Genomic DNA, 24524 nt, shown 5'->3' on the forward strand with positions numbered 1-24524 from the left:
GTCTGAGGGCATCAGGCCAGGGAGAGAGGAGGCACCACCCTTGCAGTTGTCAATCTCAAAACTGCAGAGCGCCCCATGTGACAATTTCTGGCCATGGCTAGGACCTCAGCACTAATGCTTTAGTGCCACAAAGTCCCTGTTTCCTGCTGGCTGTCAGCCAGGGGCCCTTCTCGGCTCCTTACGTGCTCCTCCCTCTTTAAGCCACCAGGAACACAAAGAGTCCTTTTCACACTTTGAATTTCCCCGACTTCTGCCACAAGCCAGAGACATCGCTTGGCTTTTAAGGGGCTCTGTGATTAGGTGGGGTACACCCAGACCATCTCCCTGTGTCATATAAAAGGGAGGACATTATACCAGGGAGAGTCATGGGGGTTATCCTTACAATTCTGCCTGTCACATTCATCCTCCTGGCTTTCTGTCCTTTCAGAATTCTTACTGGTAATTACATTAGAGATAGAGATCTTCCCATTGTAACACAAAACTAGGAGCTCAAGGTAGACTTTTAGATGAAAGGAGGTGTAGGGGTTCCCTGGGTCAGGGCTGCCTTTAGTGTGGAAAACAGCTAACAGGCATCAGGAGCATGAAATGTGAGGACTGAGAGTAATTTGCAGGGCCTTCCTGGGAGTGACTTATTCCAAAAAGACCTCAGGATGTCTGAGTTGAGCAGAATGTGTGGAAGGGTCTCCCAGGAGCATCATTTTGAGCTCAGTGAGGGCCTCACCTGATAATGAGGGCAGACTCATGTCCTGTTACTGGGTCTCAATCCTGGGCCACTCAAGACGTCAGGCAGTCGGCTCGGGGCTTGGCAGTTGGGTCTGGCTGCGATGCTCACTTCCCAGTGCTGCTGACCTGGGGCGGCCACCATGTGTCACTTCAGCTCCAATTGGCACAGTAACGGCAGTGAGGACCTCCTTACTCTGACCCTCCACACCTAGTCCTTGGTGGGAAATAAACCTTCATGCAGACACCAAAGCCCTTCAGGGGAGGGGAGCAAGTGCTCGAATGTCACCTCCCTGACCACTGTGTATAAATTGTACCATTCACCCAACATTCGCAATGCTCCTTTCCTGCTTTATTTCTCTCCACAGCAATACAACCTTCAAATACGGTACACATATTACTTTCTAATTTTAATTAACTGCCAATACCCCTGAAAATGTAAGTTCCATAACAGCAGAAACTTTTGCCTGTTTCTTTCGCTGTGTAATCCCCAGCAACTGCAATTACCTGGAGCTGAACAGGTAATTGCAGCTCAACAAAAATTCATTATTGAAATAACACACAATTTAATTCATTATTGAATAATATATTAACAAAGACCAGTAGAAACTGGTTACAGAACCCAAAAATAAAGCTGTATACCTATGATCATCTGATCTTCAACAAAAGCAACAGGAAAGGACCTCCTATTCAGTGAATGATGCTGAGATACCTGGCTAGCCATATGCCCAAGAATGCAACTATACACCTACCTTTCCCCACATACAGAAATTAACTGAAGATGGATTAAAGATTTAAATGTAAGACCTCAAACTATCAAAAATACTAAAAGGAAATGTCCTTCTTGACATCGGCCTTGGCAAATAAATTTTGGTTAAGTCCCCAAAAACGACTGCAGCAAAACCAAAAATTGACAAGTGGGACCTAATTAAGAGCTTCTGAACAGCAAAAGAAACTATAAACAGAGTACACAGACAACTTATAGAATAGGAGAAAATATCCACCAACTCTGCATCTAATATCCAGAGTCTATAAGGAACTTAAACAGATCAACAAACAAAAAACAAATAACCCCATTTAAAAATGGGCAAAGGACATGAATAGACACTTCTCAAAAGAAGACATACAAGCGGCCAACAAACATGAAAAAAATGCTGATCAGCACTTAACATCGGAGAAATGTAAATCAAAACTGCAATGAGATGCCTTCTCACATCAGTCAGAATGGCTACTAAAACGTTGAAAAATAACAGAGGCTGGTGAGGCTGTAGAGAAAAGTGAACACTTAAACACCATAGGTGGGAATGTAAATTAGTTCAGCCAGCGTGGAAAGCAGTTTGGAGATTTCGCAAAGATCTTCAAACAGAGCTACCATTAAACCCAGCAATCTTACTACTGGGTATGTACCCAAAGGAAAACAAATCATTGTACCAAAAAGACATGTGTACTTGTATGTTCATTCCAACACAAGTCACAATAGCAAAGACATGGAATGAACCTAAGTACTCATCAATGACAGACTGGATAAAGAAAATATGGTACATACATACCATGGAATACTACACAGCCATAAAAAAGAAGGAAACCATGTCCTTTGCAGTAAGATGGATGCAGCTGGAGGCCATTATCTTAAACAAACTAATGCAAGAACAGAAAACCAAATACCTCATGTTCTCACTTATAAATGGGAGGTAAACATCAAGTATATGGAGAAAAAAAGATGGGAATAACAGACACTGGGGACTCCAAAAGGGGTGACAGGGGGTGGGGAGTAAGGCCTGAAAAGCTAACCATTGGGTACTATTCTCACTACTTGAGTGATGGCATCAGTTGTACCCCAAACCTCAGCATCACACAACATACCAGTGTAACAAACCTGCACATACACCCCTGAATCTAAAATAAAAGGTACATGGCTACCGGTTTTCAAAAAGACTATGAACTATCTGACTTTCACCCGTTCTTTTTGGCTTCCTAATTCTGACAGAATAAGCCTATGAGCCATCTTAGACAAACAGGTCTAGACAGAATATTTCGTGAAGAGTAAATAAAGCAGACACATATTTATATTTCTAATCTTATGGAGATTTAACAACAAATGGAAAGTACTCCAGGCAAAATGAGTTTTGGGTTTCATTAAAATGTTATGAAAGCTAATATAAGACATTCACAAAAACAAACAAAAAAAGCACTCCAGCAGGAAATACTATCCGTAGGATCATGACTGGAAACATCTTACTTTCTGTCTCTTCACTGCAATCGCATTACAACAAGGTTACATCATAAAAGGCCACTCCTTCTGAAAATGTGAATTGCCTTTTCATATCTACTCTGGCAGCTGCCTCAGTCCATTTCTTTCAGGTGGGGAACAGCACAAGTGGCATCTGTGGCGTCATTTTTTTTTTTTCTTTTTCTTGAGACGGAGTCTCACTCTGTTGCCCAGGCTGGAGTGCAGTGGCATGATCTCGGCTCACTGCAACCTCCACCACCTGGGTTCAAGCAATTCTCCTGCCTCAGCCTCCCAAGTAGCTGGCATTACAGGCCTGTGCCACCAAGTCCAACTAATTTTTGTATATATATATATTTTTTAATAGCGATAGGGTTTCGCCATATTGGCCAGGCTGGGCTTGAACTCCTGAACTCAGGTGATCCGCCTGCCTTGGCCTCCAAAAGTGCTGGGATTATAGGTGTGAGCCACGGCACCTGGCCAGTGGTGTCGTTCTTGAATGATTGCTCCTTTTAACTATTTTCTTCAATTTCTCATTACCATTCCTATCTTCTTTATGCTAAACCTCCTGCTGGCAGCTGTCTCCCTCTGGCTTCTTATTCTTTCCCATGTCCTTGGCAGTGTGTGGCTGATGGGCTGGGGAGGCTGTAATCAAGGGATCTTCCTTCATGGCATGGTCTAGCCTGGGAATGGGGCGGAGGCAGAGTGGACAGGGTAGCAGGAAGAACAAAAAGGCACTAACAGGGGTCTAAGGCACGTTTATACTTTGGGAGCCACTATTACTGGAGAGTAACACAAGAGACCCTCCCTCCCTCCCTCTTTTTTTTTTTTTTTGAGACAGGGTCTCCCTCTGTCACTGTCACCCAGGCTGGAGTGCAGTGGCGCTATCATAGCTCATTGCAGCCTTAAACTCCTGGGCTCAAGTAATCCTCCTCCCTCAGACTCCCAAAGTGCTGGGATTTTTTTTTTTTTTTCTGAGATGGTATTTCACTCAGTTGCCCAGGCTGGAGTGCAGGGGTGTGATATCAGCTCACTGCAACTTCCACCTCCTGGGTTTAAGTGATTCTCCTGCCTCAGCCTCCCGAGTAGCTGGGATTACAGGTGCACACCACCATGCCCAACTAATTTTTTGTATTTTTAGTAGAGATGTGGTTTCACCATGTTAGCCAGGCTGGTCTCGACCTCCTGACCTTGGGTGATCCTCCTGCCTCAGCCTCCCAAAGTGCTGGGATTACAGGCATGAGCCACTGCACCTGGCCTCTTTTTTTTTTTTTTTTTAAACATAAAGTCAAAAGAAGCTAATGGCAAAGATAAAGTTACATACACTCTGAGTAGATTCTGGTTTTAAGACATCTGACAGCTGATATGACAGAGACTTCCAGTTCTGCTAATTTACTATCTGGGCTGCATCTTTGCTGAGACTGGGTTTTTCCTTCCACCTTCTCTCTCTCCTCACCTCCCCCAAAAGCTTGAGGCTGGGAAGGGAGTGTTGTGGTGCCAGAATTTTCGGAAGGTTTAGCAAAATGTTGTAAGAATGCAGTAGGAATTGGTGATTCTAAAGAGGGTTTCTATTTAGCGCGAAAGATACAGTAATAAAGCTTTTACAGAAATAAGTAGGACAACATGTTTATGATCTATGAATAAACAATTTCTTTTTTGTTTTTTTGAGATGGAGTCTCGCTCTGTCGCCCAGGCTGGAGTGCAGTAGCATGATCTCAGCTCACTGCAAGCTCCACCTCCCGAGTAGCTGGAACTACAGGCGCCTGCCACCACGCCCAGGTAATTTTTTGTATTTTTAGTAGAGACGGGGTTTCACCATGTTAGCCAGGATGGTCTTGATCTCCTGACCTCGTGATCCGCCCTCCTCGGCCTCCCAAAGTGCTGAGATTACAGGCATGAGCCACCACGCCAGACCATGAATAAATCATTTCTTATACAGAAAACAAAAAGCACTAACCATTAGAGGAAAGACTGATAAATCAGACTTAATTAAAATTAAGAACTTTGTTCATCAAAAGAAGAAAATTTAAGGCACACTGGGAGAAGGTATTTGCCATATATGTATTTGACAAAGGACTTACATGGAGAATACATAAAGAATTCTTAAAAGCAATAAGGAAGAGAATGACATCTGATTCTTAAAATGGGCAAAAGTTCATATCCTGTTTAAAGAGCCAATACTCCCCGCCCCGCTATGCAACCAACAAATAAAGTGGGCAAAAATTCTGAGCAGGTGCACTCCAAAAGGGATTATCCACACGGCCAATTTGCTATGAAAAGGTGCTCAATCTCCACTGCCAAAAGAAAAATGCAAATCAAAACCACAATGAGACACTACACATTACCCACATGACTTCCAGTACAGACTGATGCTACTAAGTGCTGATGAAAATGTACAGAAATTGACCTCTCATACATTGCTGAAAATACATAAATTATACAAATATTTCAGGCATCTGTTTGGTACTATCCTAGAATGTATACATACCCTAAGGCCCAGGAATTCCATTCCAAAGTATGTAACCGGAATGAGCACATATGTGTTTCAAGAGACATCCACAAGAACATAACAGCGCTATTCACCTTAGCCCCAAACTGGACTTGACTCAACTGTCTACCAATAATAGAATGGATAACTAAATAATGCTATAATCCTACAATGAGTTACTAAATGGTGAAGAAAATGAATAAATTACAGTATAGGCGACAACATGAGTAAATCTCACTGATTCAATACTGTGTAAAAAAAAAAAAAAAGCTAGATGCAGGGGGTTCCCTCCCTCCGCTCTGAAGTCCCCCTCCCTCTGTCTCTGTACAGGGGAGCTTCTATTTTCTGCCTTCTCCCATCTTTCTTGCCTATTAAACCCTCTGCTCCCTAAAACAAACAAAAAAGATAGATGCAAAATTACACAGTTTTAAAAATTCCATTCGTAATAAAATTCAAATGCAAGCAATACTAACATAATATTTACAGCTGCATACTTTTGTAAAAATCCATAAGGAGAAGAATTGAGGACAATGGTTATCTTAGGGAGTAGTGAGGGGTTATGATGGGAAAGTCGTAGGAAAGGTCTGTGGGAACTGGCGATGCTCTTCTTCTGGATGCGAGTGGTGACTGTATGACTTTTCACTTCCTCACAGTTCAAGAAACTATCATTTGGGGCTGGGAGCGGTGGCTCATGCCTGTAATCCCAGGACTTTGGGAGGCTGAGGTAGGTGGATCACCTGAGGTCAGGAATTCGAGACCAGCCTGGCCAACACAGTGAAACCCCATCTCTACTAATAACACAAAAATTAACCAGGTGTGGTGGCTTACACCTGTAATCCCAGCTACTCCAGAGGCTGAGGCAGGAGAATTGCTTGAACCCGGGAGGCAGAGGTTACAGTGAGCCGAGATCACGCCACTGTACTCCAGCCTGGGCAACAGAGTGAGACCCTGTCTCTTAAAAAACAACAACAAACTATCGTTTAAATTTTGTGCATTTTTATCTTTGTGTATAGTGTTTTACACGCACAAAAAACCTAAACTTATACCAGGTATTAATTCCTTTTCTGAACAGAAAACAGATACTGTCCTAGTAAACAAAAACTCTTAAATAAATGCAAACAACTCCGAAAGCAATAGAAAGAAAATATTTGGAGAAGTTTTGGAGGTCCATTTATGTAGGGCCTTTATATGAATTAAGCAAAGCACTCTTCTTTGGGAGTGTAATTTAGCAAAAGCTGTCTCCTTGGGTGGAGGCCCCACTACAGCATTCTTCCACACATTCCCACTGATCACAAAACCCACACCACTACCTCACTGACGCCATACCCACTAACAGTCACGCAAAGAAAACAGCCATTCTATATTGTTCTTTGGTGCTCTCATAATGTTTAACCTTGCCTTTTACTTAAAGGATTACAGGAACTGGCCTTAGGAGATCCAAAATATCCAACCAAGGTTGCAAGTATCCCACCTCAGGAAGGAATGCTAAACAACTGATTCATACAGCCTTGCTGCCACCAACCAGAACACCAGGTGGCCCATTACTCAAGACAACCATCACCAGCAGATAAGTTGACCCACATCCCTTCCCCTCCCCGTTCTCTACCCTACCCAGCCAGCATTCCCTACCTTGACATCAATTTCCGCACATTGCCTAATAAAAAAAAAATCCCTACCAGCTCATTTCAGGGAGTCAGCCAGAGAATCCTCCCTCTCCTGTGCTTCCTCCCTTGTGCCTGGGCATATGCTCTAATAAAGCCTTGCTGGAAAAACTCTTTTAGCCTGGTGAGAATTTCTATTGCATCAAAAGCCTAAGAACCCGTGGTCGGTAATACTTTGAGGAAAGGAAAAGGTCCCACTTCCCTAGGGAGATGCAGCTCTGCATGCAGCCATATGTTTGGTGGGTGGAGTGCAGACTGGCTTCCCGTTGCATTTGCCTCTCGGTTTGGGGGAATAGAAAGATGATAATTACATGCATACTGGCCCACTAAGCACAGGCACACATGGAACATGTACTGGCACAGGACTACTACTGCCCTGGGCTGGTGGAAGTTGGCTAATGTTGCCCCTTACCGCGTAACCTTCTGTCTTCTGGTACCACTTCAGTACAGCATTGTGCTTGGAACCGCCATATTCCCAGGCCAAGGCCACCAGGTTTCTTCTTTCCACACTGGTTAGAGAGAAGAGCAAATGTTAAGGAGAATATGCTAATGTTTAGAATCCTCAAATTCACAAGAAATAAATACCTACTTTAGAAAAGAGAATGTCTGGTTTATGCAGCCAGACTCTGAAGAAGCAACCACATTAGTTACAATATATTTGATGTCTCATAGTGTGAAATAAACATGAAATTGTGCCTCCTGTCATGAGTCTGGGGAGAGTTTTGCTACATTTTGTTTTAAAATCCATCTGTTGCTCATCCATCTAGTCTTTTATTTGTGTAAATATAATTCAGGCTAGAACTTTCAATTCAATCTCATTTGAATTAAGGATATCTATACAAAAGCATTCTACAGGTTTCAAGACTACATCAGTATCTAAATAACTTGCAAAGGGTAGAGATTGGCACAGCACAGTGGCTCACGCCTGTAATCCCAGCACTTCGGAAAGCTGAGGCAGGAAGATTACCTGAGCCCAGGAGCTTGAAACCAGCCTGAGCAACATAGTGAGACCTCGACTCTGAAATAAATAAATAAATAAATAAATAAATAAATAAATAGGCTGGGCATGTTGGTGCACACCTATAGTTCCAGCTATTCAGGAAGCTGAGGTGGGAGGACTGCTTGAGGCCAGAAGTTCAAGGATGTAGTGCATTATAGTTATACCACTGCACTCTAGCCTGGGCAATGGAGCGAGATCCCCACCTCTAAAAAATAAAAATTTTTTAAGGTATATTGGAAGGGCATATTAAAAATACCAGATATCCTGCCATTGCTTTATCTCAATGAGATAAATGTAAAATCAAAATAAATTGATTTTACTAATTCAACTTTTCACTATGAAAGATAAAATATCAATAGCATATTGATAGCTTTCCTGTATGCATATCTGGTATAATAAAAATGAGAATTTTAGAATAGCACTAATACTGGTTTTTAAAACCTCTTTTGATTATTTATATCTTGTGCACATAAACAGGACAATATGTAATATCTGGGGCTTTAAATTAAACCTCTGAAATATATGACTTCATCTGTTTGGGTGCAAATATAGGCTACATCAAGGTATAACAATAAGACCTAACTTTTTCATTCAGACTTTCATAAATCCTTTGACAGTACCCTTATTTGTAATTATAATATTTATTAAAAAGCTACTACTAGCTACTCGGGAGGCTGAGGCAGGAGAATTGCTTGAACCCGAGGCAGAAGTTGCAGTGAGACTCTGTCTCCAAAAAAAGAAAAAAAAAGCTATTACTCCAAAAGTAGCCAATTTTATATATTGATAAATAAACATACATTCCTAAGTTTTACTGAGTGAAATATTATGTGTATTGCACAATGCAAGGGGCTGGGAGAGATACCAAATGTAAGCTGAACATTTACTGTCCACTAAATTACAGCATAAATGGAGATAAAGGCAAATACTGTGCAGAAGTTATCCACACCACAAAGCAGTACAGAAATTAAACACTGGAAACAGTGTAAGACACCGAAGTCAGAGAAGGGAGATGTTGGCCAGGCATGGTGGCTCACACCTGCAATCCCAGCGTTTTGGGAGGCTGAGGTGGACGGAGTTTGAGACCAGCCTAGACAAAATGGTAAAAAAACTCGAGGTCAGGAGTTTGAGACCAGCCTAGACAAAATAGTAAAATCCCGTCTCTACTAAAAAAAATTACAAAAATTAGCTGGGTGTCGTGGTGCATGCCTTTATAATCCCAGCCACTTGGGAAGCTGAGGCATGAGAATCACTTGAACTCGGGAGGCAGAGGTTGCAGTGAGCCCAGATCGTGCCACTATACTCCAGCCTTGGTGACAGAGTGAGTGAGGATCTGCCAAAAAAAAAAGGGAAAAGGCAGATGTCAATGCTGCCAGGTGTTAGCTATAACTTCATGGAAGTTTTGACCTTTAAATAAAGGGAACAGTATTTAGAGTATGAAAGGGCAAAAGGAAGACAATTCAAGTTAGAACCTTATACACAAAGACTTACACTCAGATATGCTTGTGCAGTATTGCTAAGACACGGACTAAAATAGGTTCGGGTGGAAGGAGAGGCCAGGCTATTCTGGCAGGTGGGCAGGGGTGGTGCTAAGTACTGGAGCATCTAGAAGACTAGGATGAGGAGTGTGGATGACAGAGTCATGAGAAATTTCTGCAAGTCTGTAGCAGGATGTGCTCAGTGCTTCAGAAGATTAACCAACATGAAGAAGCAGGAAGACATGAGAGGAAACAGTTGAAAGAGGTTTGCTGTAACCTGGGTGACCAGGGGCACTGAAAAGGAAGGGGGTGACTGACAGAGGTGTGGCAGCAAAGACCAGCTCTTAGTGACCACCCTGCTGGCCTTGCAGTCCTCTCCCTCTGCCAACCCCTCCTTCACATCCCTGCAAAAGTCCTCCTTAAACACTGATTTCAAAATGCCTCTCTAATCCTTATATGCCACTGTTTTCTGTTGACTCCTCCTTAAAATATGGGTCCAATCTCACTGTACTATAACTCAAAAACAGGAACAAAATCCCATAAACTTGGTGGCTCCTCAGTGTTTTACCAAAATAAAGCACAAACCTCTTCCTTAGTAATGAAGATTTGCAATATGGCTCCAACCTGCCTTCCAGCTAGAATGACCTAGCCACCTATCCATCCACCCAACAAATACTGACAAAGAGCCTACCATGCATATATATGGCAGAGTGCCTGGCCTCAGGAAGCCCACAGTCTAGTCCAGACACACACCACCACCCACATTCCTCAAACTTCTACTTCTCTCTAGACTTCTTAAGCCAACTAACGACTCTCAAGTACTTTGCCTATTCAGTATTGTTTTTTTACAGCTCTTAATTTCATCTTGCACACTACTTACTGTCCAGCATCCTCCTTTTAAACTCGCTGAAGGCGGGCACTGCATCTTAACAGGGACATGGATTCTCCAGGCAGGACCACCACATCCTTTATAGGATCTATAACCAAATCAACCCTTGCTCAAAAATTGTGAATTTCAAGATGATGTCGTCAGAGCCCTTATGAAATTGCCCTCACCTGGGGAAAGACATTACCTGCCCCCAGGTAATGTTTTAATTGACAGACATCTGATAGACAGAGAGAGAGGGAGGAAAATGCCTCATGTGATGATCAGATCACAGGCAGCAGCAGGCAAGAAACTGGGAACCATGAAGAACTATTTTACATGAGAAAAGGCCATTCCAGCCACAGGGCCTGGTTCAATAAAAAAGTAGAAATCATTCTGCAGCAGGAAGAGCCGCAAACAAAACCCCTCAGACACCAAGTTAAAGAAGGAAGGGGTTTATTCGGCTGGGAGCATTGGCAAGACTCCGGTCTCAAGAGCCGAGCTCCCCAAGTGAGCAATTCCTGTCCCTTTTAAGGGCTCACAACTCTAAGGGGGTCTGCATGAGAGGGTCATGACTGATTGAGCAAGCAGGGGGTACGTGACTGGGGGTTGCACACACCAGTAATTAGAACCAAACAGAATGGGACAGGGATCTTCATAGTGCTTTTTTATACAGATAACTGATTAGGTCGGGGTCGATGTTTAACTACCAGGTCCAGGGTGTGACACTGGGCTGTCTGTTTGTGGATTTCATTCTGTCTTTTAGTTTTTACTTCTTTCTTTGCAGGCAGAAATTGGGCATAAGACAATATGAGGGGTGGTCTCCTCCCTTAATTCTTTCAAGGCTCTTTCTGTTGTTATATTAGTCAGATTCAAAACAGATAATGAAATAGACCGAATCCTCCAGATGATATTTCTTTTTCTTTTTTAGATATGGGGTTTTGCTATGTTGCCCAGGCTGGATTTGGACTTAACCTCCTGGGCTCAAGAGATCCTCCCAAGTCAGCCTTCTGAGTAGCTAGGACTATAGGAGCATGGCATGATACCTGGTCAGATGATATTTCGTAAAGGACCATAAAAATATAGAGCAGGAGAAACCTTTCAAGATTGTCTAGTTTATAGTTATAGAGGAAACTGGAGCTAAGAGAACTAAGTGCCTTGTTTAGAGCTATGCCACAGGCCAGAGACCAGGCCCACAGTTGCTGCCCATGACCCACAAATAGTCACGGAAGAAAACAATCCTTCTACAGCTCACAGCCACCAATTATGGGTACTAAAGTTGGGAGTGGGGCTAATTAGCTCTAAATAGCAGAGAAAAACAGTATTTACATCACTAAAGAGAACAACAAAAACAGCCCATTAATCCCTGTTTCTGTAGCTTCTGATGACCTCAATGTTGACAAGCAACTTCTGGGGACTGCTGGAAGCAAGCAATTGTCACTGTGATCCTTTGTTATTACAGTAAATAGAATCATCCAAGCAGACAGGTGCCTGGAGGGGGCTAAGTGGGGAGTATTGTCAGTTAGGTATTTACTTCAGGGCAATAGTTGTGGTCTCAACTTTAGCATGCATCTTGGCAATTAAAATAATGTTGTTTTTGGCCAAGCATGGTAGTTCACATCTCAGTGCTTTGGGAGGCTTAGGTGAGAGGACTGCTTGAGGCCAGGAGTTCAAGACCAGCCTGGGAAACAAAGCAAGACCCTACATCTCAAAAAAAAAAAAAAATCAGCAACAAAGTTTCTGTCTCCCTAGCACAAGCACACTGAGAGGTACAGCTGGCAGGAGGTAAGACACTTAATTCCTTGCATCAGCTGCACTGCTGGATCTAATGTCCATGACATGTCCATTATTCAGGGGTTGAAACTGCAGTTAAGTCAAAAATCTTTTATGTTTACATAATTTACCTGAGAGGGGAAGGTCAGGAAGGTCCAAGTCACCCCTTTGCTGGCTGACCTCACACTGCTCTAAGCCAGATGCCTCTGTAAAAAGCGGGGCACCAGAATGGTGAGCTTGTAACATCAAGAACAGCACCAACACAGGTGTGTGTGTCTGTGCGTGTGTGTGTGTGTGTGCAACAGTTCTTAAACACAGTGGAGTAACTGGGGGAGTTTTTAATTAACTCATTTATTCAAATAGGTAATATATGTAATAGACACAATCCTTAAAAGAAACAAAAAGGGCAAATAGCGAAGAGAAAGTCTCCCTTTCACTCCTGTACCCCAGTTCTCCTTCCCAAGTGTACTCAATACTAATCAGCTTTGTGAATATCTTTCCTGGAATGTTCTCTGTATATTCAAGGACATGTGTAAAGGTATTCTATTTTGAATGGCCAACGAGTATACGAAAAGATGCCCAACATCACTAATCATCAGGGAAATACAAATCAAAACCACAGTGACATGCCACCTCACACCTGTTAGGAAGGCCATCATCAAAACCCAGAAAAAATCAAGTGCTGGTGAGGAGGCAGAGAAACCCTTGTGCACTGTTCATGAGCACATACAATAGTGTAGCCATTATGGAAAACAGTATGGAGGTTCCTCAAAAACATAAAAATAGAACTACCAAATGATCCAGCGATGCCACTTCCAGGTATTTATCCCAAAGAATTGAAAACAGAATCTCAAGGAGATATTTACACTCTCGTGATCACTGCAGTGTTATTCACAAAAGCTAAGAGGTGGAAGCAACTCAAGTGTCCACCACCAGATGAATGGATGAAGAAAATATGGTATGTAATATACAATGGAATATTATTCACCCATAAAATGGAAATATTATTCACCCATAAAAAGGAAATCCTTCCCATGCCACAACATAAATGATCCTTGAAGACATTATGCTAAGTCAAAGAAGCCAGTCAGAGAAGGATAAATGTTGCATGATTCCATGTATGTGAGTGTATTAGTCCATTTCACACTGCTATAAAAACAAGTCAGTCACCTCCAAGATACAATGGGAGTACAGGAATTGAATAAATGCTCCTGTTCCAAATGGGAGAAATTGGCCAAAATAAAGAAGCCACAGGCCCCATGCAAGTCCAAAACCCGGTGGGACAGTCATTAAATCTTAAAGTTCTGAAACGATCTCCTTGACTCCATGTCTGACATCAGGTCACGCTGATCCAAGGGGTGGGCTCCTATGGTCTTGGGTAGCTCCATTCCTGTGGCTTTGCAGGGTACAACACCCCTCCTAGCTGCTTTCACGGGCTGGTGTTCAGTGCCTGTGGTTTTCCTGGGTGCACAGTACATGCTGTCAGTGGATCTACCATTCTAGGGTCTGGAGGACGGTGGCCCTCTTCTCACAGCTCCACTAGGTAGTGTCCCAGTGGAAGTTCTGTGTGGGGGCACCAACTTCACATTTCTCTTTTGTCCTGTCCTAGCCGGGGATCTCCATGAGGGCTCCATCCCTGCAGCAGACTTCTGCCTGGACATCCAGGCATTTCCATACATCCTCTGAAATCTAGACGGAGGTTCCTAAACCTCAGTTCTTGACTTCTGTGTACCCACAGGTCCAACACCACATGGAAGCCACCAAGACTTGGGGCTTGGGGCTTGCACCCTCTGAAGCAATGGCCCAAGCTGTACATTGGCCCCTTTTAGCCACCACTGGAGCTAGAGTGGCTGGGACACAGGGCACCAAGTCACAAGGTTGCACAGAGCAAGGCAGCCCTGGACCCAGGCCACAAAACCATTTTTAATTCCTAAATCTTCAGGGCTGTGATGGGACAGGCTGCCACCAAGATCTCTGACATGTCCTGGAGACATTTTCCCACTGTGTTGGTGATTAACATTTGGCTCCTTGCTATTTATGTAAATTTCTGCAGCTGGTTTAAATATCTCTCCAGAAAGTTGGTTTTTCATTTCTATTGCACTGTCAGGCTGAAATATTCCAAACTTTTATGCTCTGCTTCCCTTTTAATCATAAGTTCCAATTTCAGATCATTTCTCTCAAGTTTAAAGTTCCACAGATCTCTAGGGCAGGGGCAAAATGCCACCAGTCTCTTTGCTAAAACACAACAAGAGTGACCTTTGCTCCATATCCCAGTAAGTTCCTCATCCCCATCTGAGACCACCTCACCCTGGACCTTTCCAAAACGTATCAGCATTTTGGTTAAAATCATTCAACAAATCTCTAGTAAGTTCCTAACTTTCCCAAATCTTCCTATCTTCTTCTGAGTCCTCCAAACAGTTCTAACCTCTGCCTGTTACCCAGTTCCAAAGTCACTTCCACATTTCCAGGCTATCTTTAAAGCACTACCCAACTCTACTGGTACAAATTTCACTATTAGTTTTCATGCGGCTCTAAAGACCTTCCCTGAGACTCAGTAATTTATAGAGCAAAGAGGTTTAATTGACTCACAGTTTCACATGGCCGAGGAGGCTTCAGGAGACTTACAATCATGGTGGAAAGGGAAATAGGCACCTTCTTCACAAGGTGGCAGGAGGGAGGTGGGGGAAGGGGAGGGGACAGAGAAAGAGACAGTGCATGTGGAGGAGGAACTGTTAAAGACTTATAAAACCAGGAACTGTCAAACACTTATAAAACCATCAGATCTTGTGAGAACTCACTCACTATCACAAGAACAGCATGGTGGAAATGGTCCCCATGATTCAATCACATCCCACCAAGTCCCTCCCCAGACACATGGGAATTATGGATATTACAATTCGAGATGAGATTTGGGTGGGGACACAGAGCGAAACCATATCAGTGAAGAATCTAAAGTAGTCAAACTCACAGAAGCAGAGAGTAGAGAGGCTGTGGGGAGGGGAAGTGGGGAGTTGTTCAGTGGGTACAGTTTCAGTCAAGCAAGATAAAAAAGTTCTAGAGGACAAAAAGATGGTAACATAGACATCAGGGAGTGCTAGGTTGAAAAAGGGTTGAAAAACTACCTATTGGATACTATGCTCACCACCTGGATGATGGGATCAATTGTACCCCAAACCTCAGCATCCCACAATATACCCATGTAACAAACCTGCACATGTACCCTGAATCTGAAATAAAGCTGAAATTATAGAATAATAGATTCTATAAATTATAGAAATAAAGCTGAAATAAGTTTGTGGAGATCTGCTGTACAACATTGTGCTTATAGTTAACTGTACTTGAAAATTTGTTAAGAGGGTAGTTTTCATGGTATATTTGTTTTACCACCATTAAAAAAAAGTATTTCAGAATGCAGGTGAGAGTGATATTATTGAAAGAAAAACCTTGAAGAAAAACCCTCTGTTATGCTAAAAACACAAATGTTATCACAGGATTCCATTGCTTTGCATACCGTTTTGCTTCTTTCACTTACTGGTCATTCTCTACCTATCATCTTGGTGGCTTCTCATGGGAAGTGTCACACAAGAGGCCAAGCACAGGGCTCTAGGGCCAGATAGCCACCACCCAGCTGCATGATTCTGGGTTACTTCATCCTCTGTGCTTCATTTTCTTTACCTATAAAATGGCACTGATATAAATAGTACCTACCCCAGAGGATTGCTGGGGGGATTAAATGAGTTAAATCTGGTTGGGTATAGTGGTTCATGCCTGTAATCCCAGCACTTTGGGAGGCCGAGGCAGGTGGATCACTTGAGGTCAGGAGCTCAAGACCAGCCTGGCCAACATGGTAAAACCCCATCTCTACTAAAAAAATATGGAATTAGCCAGGCGTGGTGGTGCACGCCTGTAATCCCAGCTACTCGGGAGGCTGAGGCAGAAGAATCACTTGAACTTGGGAGGCAGAGGTTGCAGTGAGCCAAGATCGTGCCATTGCACTACAGCCTGGGCAACAAGAGTGAAACTCCGTCTCAAAAATAAATAAGTAAATAAATTAATAAATGTCTCTGAATTGAGTTTTCCAAGATTTTGTTCAGGATTTTTGCATGGAGGTTCATGAGAGAGACTGACCTTTCAATTTTCCTGTCTTTTAATGTCCTTGCAAGAATTAGGTATCGAAGGTATACTGCTCTCTTAAAATGAGCTGAGAAGGTTTATCCTTTTTTCTAGTCTTTTTCTAGTCTCTGTATGAATATGTAAGATTGGTGTTATTTCTTCCTTAAATGTTTGGGAGATTTCATGATGAAAACATCTGGGCCTCCTGGCATTTCCTTTGAGAAAAATATTTAAATTACAGACTATCAGGATTTCCTACTATTTTTTCTTATGCCAGTTTAGTAAGTGATGGTTTTCTAAGATTTTGACCATTTCATCAACATTTTCTAATTTACAGAGTAGTACCATACAGAGCAGTAATCTGTAATCTCCTTATCACTGTTTTCATAATTATGGGATCTTTAGTGATACACCCCTTTTAAAATTCCTGATATAGTTAATTTATGCCTTTTCTTTATATCAGCCTTGTCAGAGGTTCATCAATTTTAATAATCTTTTAAAAGAACAAACTTCATGCAGAACTTTTTAAAATAATCTTTTCATTTCATTACAAGTACACTAGTAAAAAAAGAAATCTGTTTTTGTTGGACTGAAAGCATCTTCCTTTTGTGTCCATCTTTGAAGGATATTTTCACCAAGTACGCCATTCTAAGAAAGCAGGCATTCCTTCAGCATTTTGCAGACGCCACTGCATTGTCTTCTGGCTTCCATCATTTTTGCTGAGAAGGCAGATGTCAGTTTTGCTCTTGCTCCTTTGACATTAAGGTTTCTTTTTCCCCTTTGAGTGCCTTTACAATGCTTTCTCTTTCATTACTAGCAGTTTTAGCCTAATGTGTCTAGGTGGTTTTCTTTGCACTTATTTTGCTTTTGGTTCATATTGTTCTTGAATCTGGGGCTTGCCATCTGTTTAGTTTTCAAAATTCTTGGCCATTATCTCTTCCAATATTGCTTTTGCCCTATCTGTCTTGTTTTTCTTGTCTTCCCTTTTGGGGACTCCAATTACACATTAGATCTTTTCACTCCATCCCATAATAGCTCTTATGTCCTTTTCTCTATTTTCTATTCTTTGTTTTCTCTGTACTCCAGTTATTTCTATCGACTTGTCTTTAGTTCCTTAAGCCTCTCTGAAAACGTTTAATCTACAGGTAAACTTTGTTGAGTCTTAAATTTAGGCATTTTATTTTTAAGTTATAACATTTCTAATGGGTTCTTTTTTATAGATTGTGGTTTTCTGCTAAAATTATCCACCTTGTTACTTATTTTCTTTACTGGATTAATCCCAGTTGTTTTAAAGTCCATGTCTAATATCTGGATCTCCTGTGTCTGTTTCTGTTGCCTATTTTTTCTCTTGTTTTTTCATCATTTGGTATTACCTATTTGTATACTTAGTATTTCTTAAATTGACTATGACACCATTTTTTTTTTAATGTGGCTGTAAGTTGAAGTTCTGGATGATGTAATCTTCCTTCAAAGAGTATTTATTTCTGATTCCAGAAGGCAGTTAGGATAGAGAAAGATCTCTTAAATTCAAACCCAAGTTTCTACGGGTTTTAAGACTGAACAAATAAAAGACTTCCTTAAGATGTTAAGGAAGAATATTTTCATAATCTAATAGCTAGAAAGGTCTTTTTAAGGCAGGAAACAAAACACTTAAAATCACAAAGGAAAGCACTGAACACAACATGCAACATTTTTCTTCAGTAAAATATAACTTCAAACAAAGTTCAAAGATAAAGAAAACAGCATTACATATAAAAAAGTTAAAAAGCACAATATATCAAGATTTCTTACAAATATGAAAAAGACTAATACCTCAAAAAGAAATACAGACAAAGTATGTAAGTTTTCATTCACACATACAAAAGACAGATAAATGGTCTGTAAACATATGAAGAAGTGCTCAACCTTACTGAAGAACAAAGTAAATCAAGATATTATTGTTCATTTATTTAATCTTTAAAACGTATAGAGTGTGAAAATTCTGGGAAAATGGTACCTTGCATGTTGTGAGGGGGAGGGTAAACTGAAGGGCAGTATGTCTACCAAGTTTTTCAACGTGCCAGGACAGGTCAAACACACTTCCTTTTCTAGGACTCCATTTTCCTTTTCTAGGCATCAATGTGTGGAAGATCTCAGGACAGGCTCACTTGATTTCATCCTCATCTCTTTGAAGGGTGACGTACTGGCTTATAAGAGACTGGAAAGTCAAAGGGTGTATTTGCCAAAGTCCTTAAAGCTTGGCTCATCAAGTGGCCTAGTTTCTGTCAAACAGGCCCCTTCTCAGAGGATGTGGAAGGTACAAGAGAGTAGAAGGCTGCCCTTCTGCAGCTTCTCCTGGCAAGCATGGCTGGGAAGGCATTTGCTGTTCTGTGGCAGGGGAGTGGAGGTTCTTGGGTCTATTTCATCATCTTCTGGGCAGTATGAGGGAGGCACAGAGAATGGTTTGCTGGCATGGACTGCACCTGTGGCTGTGTGGTCCCAAGGCTGATCCTAGATCTTGGCAGCAATGGTGGACCTGGGCATGTATCTACAGAAAGACTTCCTGATTCTGGCAGGAACAGAAGCTCCTTTACTGGACCAGCACTGAGATGCACTGGGAACTCTTCCTAGAAGCTCAGTGGACGGAGCCTACTGCCTTCTCCAGCCCTTTCAGTACAAAATGCCCTGGATTAAATCCCTTTCTGCTTAACTACAGTGATCTCTCATATTTACAAATGAATCTTGATACACCCTTATGCAGAAATAGCCTGTTTAGTGGTCAAAAAACTGCATAAGGATCTTCACTTTATTGATTACCCCAAATAACCTAAAATCTATCAGTAGAAGTATGGCTACATAAATTGATGCATACTATGTAACCTTTACAAAAAGGAATCATTTCTCCAAATGTTGAAATTTAAAGATGTCTCAGACATATTCCTTTATTCATTCAACAAATATTTATTGAGCTTCTATCATGATGTGACCATGTGTCACTCCCTGTTAGCGACAAAAGATGTGTTAGCAAGCAAAATAAACAAAAATCTTGGTCCTCACGGTGCTCACATTCCAATGATAAAGTGAAATAAGTGTTGGACTAATGTGTAGTATAATCCAATTTACACAACACACACCCTCTCTCTACACACACACATATGTATACAGAAAAACATCTAGAGGGATATACAGCAAACCATAAGCAGTGGTTATTCCTGGGGCTCATCTACCTGACTGAAGAGACAGCAGCTGCTGGGGGGGGTCCTCACTGCTATTTCACTTAGGGGGCTTCTAAGGGCCTTATGGACAGAAGTATTCTGTCCAGTTTCACCTGCCAAGAAAAGAGATGGGAACATTTATATGTTTTTCCAGTTCAAAATAGCAAATAATACTTTCTGATTTACCTTTCTGGTGACTTGAGAAGTATTCCATGTTGTTTAGTGTGATATTTATTATCCTTTTCTCCTCTGGACTAGAGCTGAATTGGAGAAATGAGAGGGGAGGAGGAGTTAGCTGAGTGGAGGCCAGTCCTAGATGTAGGACAACTGAATAAAATGAAGATGTTTAAATAATAAGGTGCCTAGGGGAGGAAGGAACAGGAAAGTTCTTGCACAAACTGTTACTGTTAATTCATTTCCCATTAACAGTAACAGTTAATGTAACAGTCACAGACTCACTCACTGAGCTTTCATGTTTTTCAATATGTGTAGTTTAATCTTCATTTAATTTAATTGCAAACTATTTTAGCAGAGATAATAACTGGGTACATTCTAGGATTAATTTTTACTACAGTCTTTTATTTTTTTTTTTTGAGATGGAGTCTCCCTCTGTTGCCCAGGCTGGAGTGCAGTGGTGCAATCTCAACTCACTGCAAGCTCCGCCTCCCAGGTTCACGCCATTCTCCTGCCTCGGCCTCTCGAGTAGCTGGGACTACAGGCATCCGCCACCATGCTCGGCTAATTTTTTGTATTTTTAGAAAAGACAGGGTTTTGCCGTGTTAGCCAGGATGATATCGATCCCCTGACCTCATGATCCGCCTGCCTCGGCCTCCCAAAGTGCTGGGATTACAGGCATGAGCCACGGCACTGGCCTACTACAGTCTTTCAATACAATGGCATGTTCATTGCAGTCCAGGAAGAAAGATACTGTTACAGTGGAGAGATGCATGTTCTGTTTCTTATATTTGCTATCTTTATGTGTACAGTGTATGTATGAAGTATAGCTATGTATCTTTCCAATATATGAAGATAAGCATGACTAAAGGGGAATTGTGAGTCCATCAGAAAATTCCAGGAAATCAAGCCTGTAATCCCAGCACTTTGGGAGGCCGAGACGGGCGGATCACGAGGTCAGGAGATCGAGACCATCCTAGTTAACATGGTGAAACCCCGTCTCTACTAAAAAAAAAAATACAAAAAAACTAGCCGGGCGAGGTGGCGGACGCCTGTAGTCCCAGCTACTCAGGAGGCTGAGGCAGGAGAATGGCGTGAACCCGGGAGGCGGAGCTTGCAGTGAGCTGAGATCCGGCCACTGCACTCTAGCCTGGGTGACAGCGCGAGACTCCGTCTCAAAAAAAAAAAAAAAAAAGAAAATTCCAGGAAAAACTGGGAGCACACCAAGATCAGGAGTGACAGATCAACACAGGTGCTCACATACAAGACAAGATAGAAAAATGTCTAGCAGGCTGCAACATGGGGATGGCCAGGGGTGCCTACAAAAGGGTCAGGTGCACAGTTGTGACGCCTGGTTTCCTAGGAGATGAAGCCTCTGGCTGACCATGCTAATTCTCATGAGATAAGAAAATGGCAAATAGTAGTGACCTGAATTTAATGGCTATGAGACACAGAAAAGAAATGAGGCAAGACAGGAACTGGAGGGGGGGAAGAGGTAGAGAGGAAGAGGCTGCAATTTGTGTTATTCATGAGTCAGGCTCTCCATCAGTGCCTCCCCGGAGCCTCGGCCAGGCTCCTGCATGCAGTGGCTGCACGTGGTAGCACCTGGAAAGTGCCCTTGTGTTTGTAACAACGTGAAGCCTGGGTAGAGTCAAGAAACGTTTGATATGTCAGGCCAAAGTTTGAATTTGGAGTTTTGCTTATAGAAAAAAATGATTAAATACCTGGGTATCCCAAGTCAAATGACTTGATGAGTGACTTACAGTGGCCATGGGCTCTGAGGGCGTTGCAGATGTTCTGTTAATGCAGACACCAGGCCACTGGCCAGCAGCATTGACCTTGGGGGACTCTGGCTCTTCATCCACAGGTCTGCGAGGCAAAGGTCAAATCAGATTGAAAAGGTGGAGGACGTTCCCATGGGAGAAAAAGACACAGAGGAAAACAGAGCTGATGTGGAGAAAATAAACAAAGCTGGAAGGGAAATTCTAAATTTAACATCCTATTTTCTCTACCAGCTTTGCATCTTCAGGAAATAATGTAGGCATTGCTCTCAATTTTTTAAAAAGCTGTTTCTTTGTAGGTTCTGGATATTAGCCCTTTGTCAGATGAGTAGATTGCAAAAATTTTCTCCCATTCTGTAGGTTGCCTGTTCACTCTGATGGTAGTTTCTTTTGCTGTGCAGAAGCTCTTTAGTTTAATTAGATCCCATTTGTCAATTTTGGCTTTTGCTGCCGTTGCTTTTGGTGTTTTAGACATGAAGTCTTTGCCCATGCCTATGTCCTGAATGGTACTACCTAGGTTTTCCTCTAGGATTTTTATGGTATTAGGTCTAACATTTAAGTCTCTAATCCATCTTGAATTAATTTTCGTATAAGGAGTAAGGAAAGGATCCAGTTTCAGCTTTCTACTTATGGCTAGCCAATTTTCCCAGCACCATTTATTAAATAGGGAATCCTTTCCCCATTTCTTGTTTCTCTCAGGTTTGTCAAAGATCAGATGGCTGTAGATGTGTGGTGGTATTTCTGAGGACTCTGTTCTGTTCCATTGGTCTATATCTCTGTTTTGGTACCAGTACCATGCTGTTTTGGTTACTGTAGCCTTGTAGTATAGTTTGAAGTCAGGTAGCGTGATGCCTCCAGCTTTGTTCTTTTGACTTAGGATTGTCTTGGAGATGCGGGTGCTTTTTTGGTTCCATATGAACTTTAAATCAGTTTTTTCCAATTCTGTGAAGAAACTCATTGGTAGCTTGATGGGGATGGCATTGAATCTATAAATTACCTTGGGCAGTATGGCCATTTTCACGATATTGATTCTTCCTATCCATGAGCATGGTATGTTCTTCCATTTGTTTGTGTCCTCTTTTATTTCACTGAGTTTGTAGTTCTCCTTGAAGAGGTCCTTTACATCCCTTGTAAGTTGGATTCCTAGGTATTTTATTCTCTTTGAAGCAATTGTGAATGGAAGTTCATTCATGATTTGGCTCTCTGTTTGTCTGTTACTGGTGTATAAGAAGAACCTACAAAGAACTCAAACAAATTTACAAGAAAAAAACAAACAACCCCATCAAAAAGTGGGCAAAGGATATGAACAGACATTTCTCAAAAGAAGACATTCATACAGCCAACAGACACATGAAAAAATGCTCATCATCACTGGCCATCAGAGAAATGCAAATCAAAACCACAATGAGATACCATCTCACACCAGTTAGAATGGGAATCATTAAAAAGTCAGGAAACAACAGGTACTGGAGAGGATGTGGAGAAATAGGAACACTTTTACACTGTTGGTGGGATTGTAAACTAGTTCAACCATTATGGAAAACAGTATGGCGATTCCTCAAGAATCTAGAACTAGATGTACCATATGACCCAGCCATCCCATTACTGGGTATATACTCAAAGGATTGTAAATCATGCTGCTATAAAGACACATGCACACGTATGTTTATTGCGGCACTATTCACAATAGCAAAGACTTGGAATCAACCCAAATGTCCATCAGTGACAGATTGGATTAAGAAAATGTGGCACATATACACCATGGAATACTATGCAGCCATAAAAAAGGATGAGTTTGTGTCCTTTGTAGGGACATGGATGCAGCTGGAAACCATCATTCTTAGCAAACTATCACAAGAACAGAAAACCAAACACCGCATGTTCTCACTCATAGGTGGGAACTGAACAATGAGATCACTTGGACTCAGGAAGGGGAACATCACACACCGGGGCGTATCATGGGGAGGGGGGAGGGGGGAGGGATTGCATTGGGAGTTATACCTGATGTAAATGACGAGTTGATGGGTGCAGCACACCAACATGGCACAAGTATACATATGTTACAAACCTGCACGTTATGCACATGTACCCTACAACTTAAAGTATAATAATAATAAATAAATTAAAAAAATAAATACATAAAAAAATAAAAAATTAAAAAATAAAAAGCTGTTTCTTGAGATATGGTCAAAAATGGTATTTTTATATGTAGAATGACTTGATATTAGCTCTAAGAAGCCTGTATGCTGCAAATTGTGAAAAAAATGCAAATGTTAACTGATCATAAACATTTCGCTTATTATCAATGGTGAATGCAGTGGATTGCCTTGCTGGCAAATTCTCCAAACCCCACGTAGCACACAGAGGCTGGAAAGATTAAATCTCGGAGCTCTCCTGCAGCTGGGATTTTGGGTGTGATTTAAGTTCCACCAATCAGAAAGACTTGGGCAAGACCTGGAGTGGCACCTGAGTCAGAGGAAGAGAGGCAAGGCACAGGGTGTTCGCTATGTGTACAGAGACTGTAGCAGAGACAAGATGCTTCTGGTGCTGGTAACTGGTGGCAGCTTTCCAACTGGGTGGGCAGCTTTCTGAAGTTAAGGCTCCTCTCCTGGTGGAGAGAGCAGGTTCCCTGGTGGTTCAATTCTGCGTGGAGGCTTTGGGAGCTGCTCCTGGAAGCTCAGCCCTCCCAACAATTCTGCAAGCCATTTAACACCTTTCTGCCAAAGCCAACGAGAGTGCAATCCATTAAACACAACAGAATCCTGACTCAGACATTCTGTCTTCTAAGCCTAAGAATCGTAACACCACTCTAGAATAACACCGCAATTCTGCATGAAGTGAAGCTCCTGCTCTCACCGAAATTTCCTGGTGTGTTCTTCGTGAGGTTTCTAAGTTTAAGCACAGATTCACAGAAAGTCTTTTATGATAGATCATCGACCCAATCCTCAATCCTCTCATGCATGGCTTCATCATCCAGGGGACTTTAGCATGTCATGTGATCTCCCTGTGAACGAGCCAAGACAAGGACTCCCAACCTTCTGATTGCTAAATCA

At 42.0% G+C, this 24524-nt stretch overlaps 1 pseudogene; it reads right to left on the reverse strand.

Annotated features, from left to right (window-relative positions):
- LOC102123848 (cytospin-B-like) overlaps positions 1-24524 on the reverse strand; it is a 48061-nt pseudogene that overhangs the window by 1905 nt on the left and 21632 nt on the right.

The sequence above is a fragment of the Macaca fascicularis genome, chromosome 16, assembly GCF_037993035.2.
Source record: "Macaca fascicularis isolate 582-1 chromosome 16, T2T-MFA8v1.1".
Lineage (NCBI taxonomy): Eukaryota > Metazoa > Chordata > Mammalia > Primates > Cercopithecidae > Macaca > Macaca fascicularis.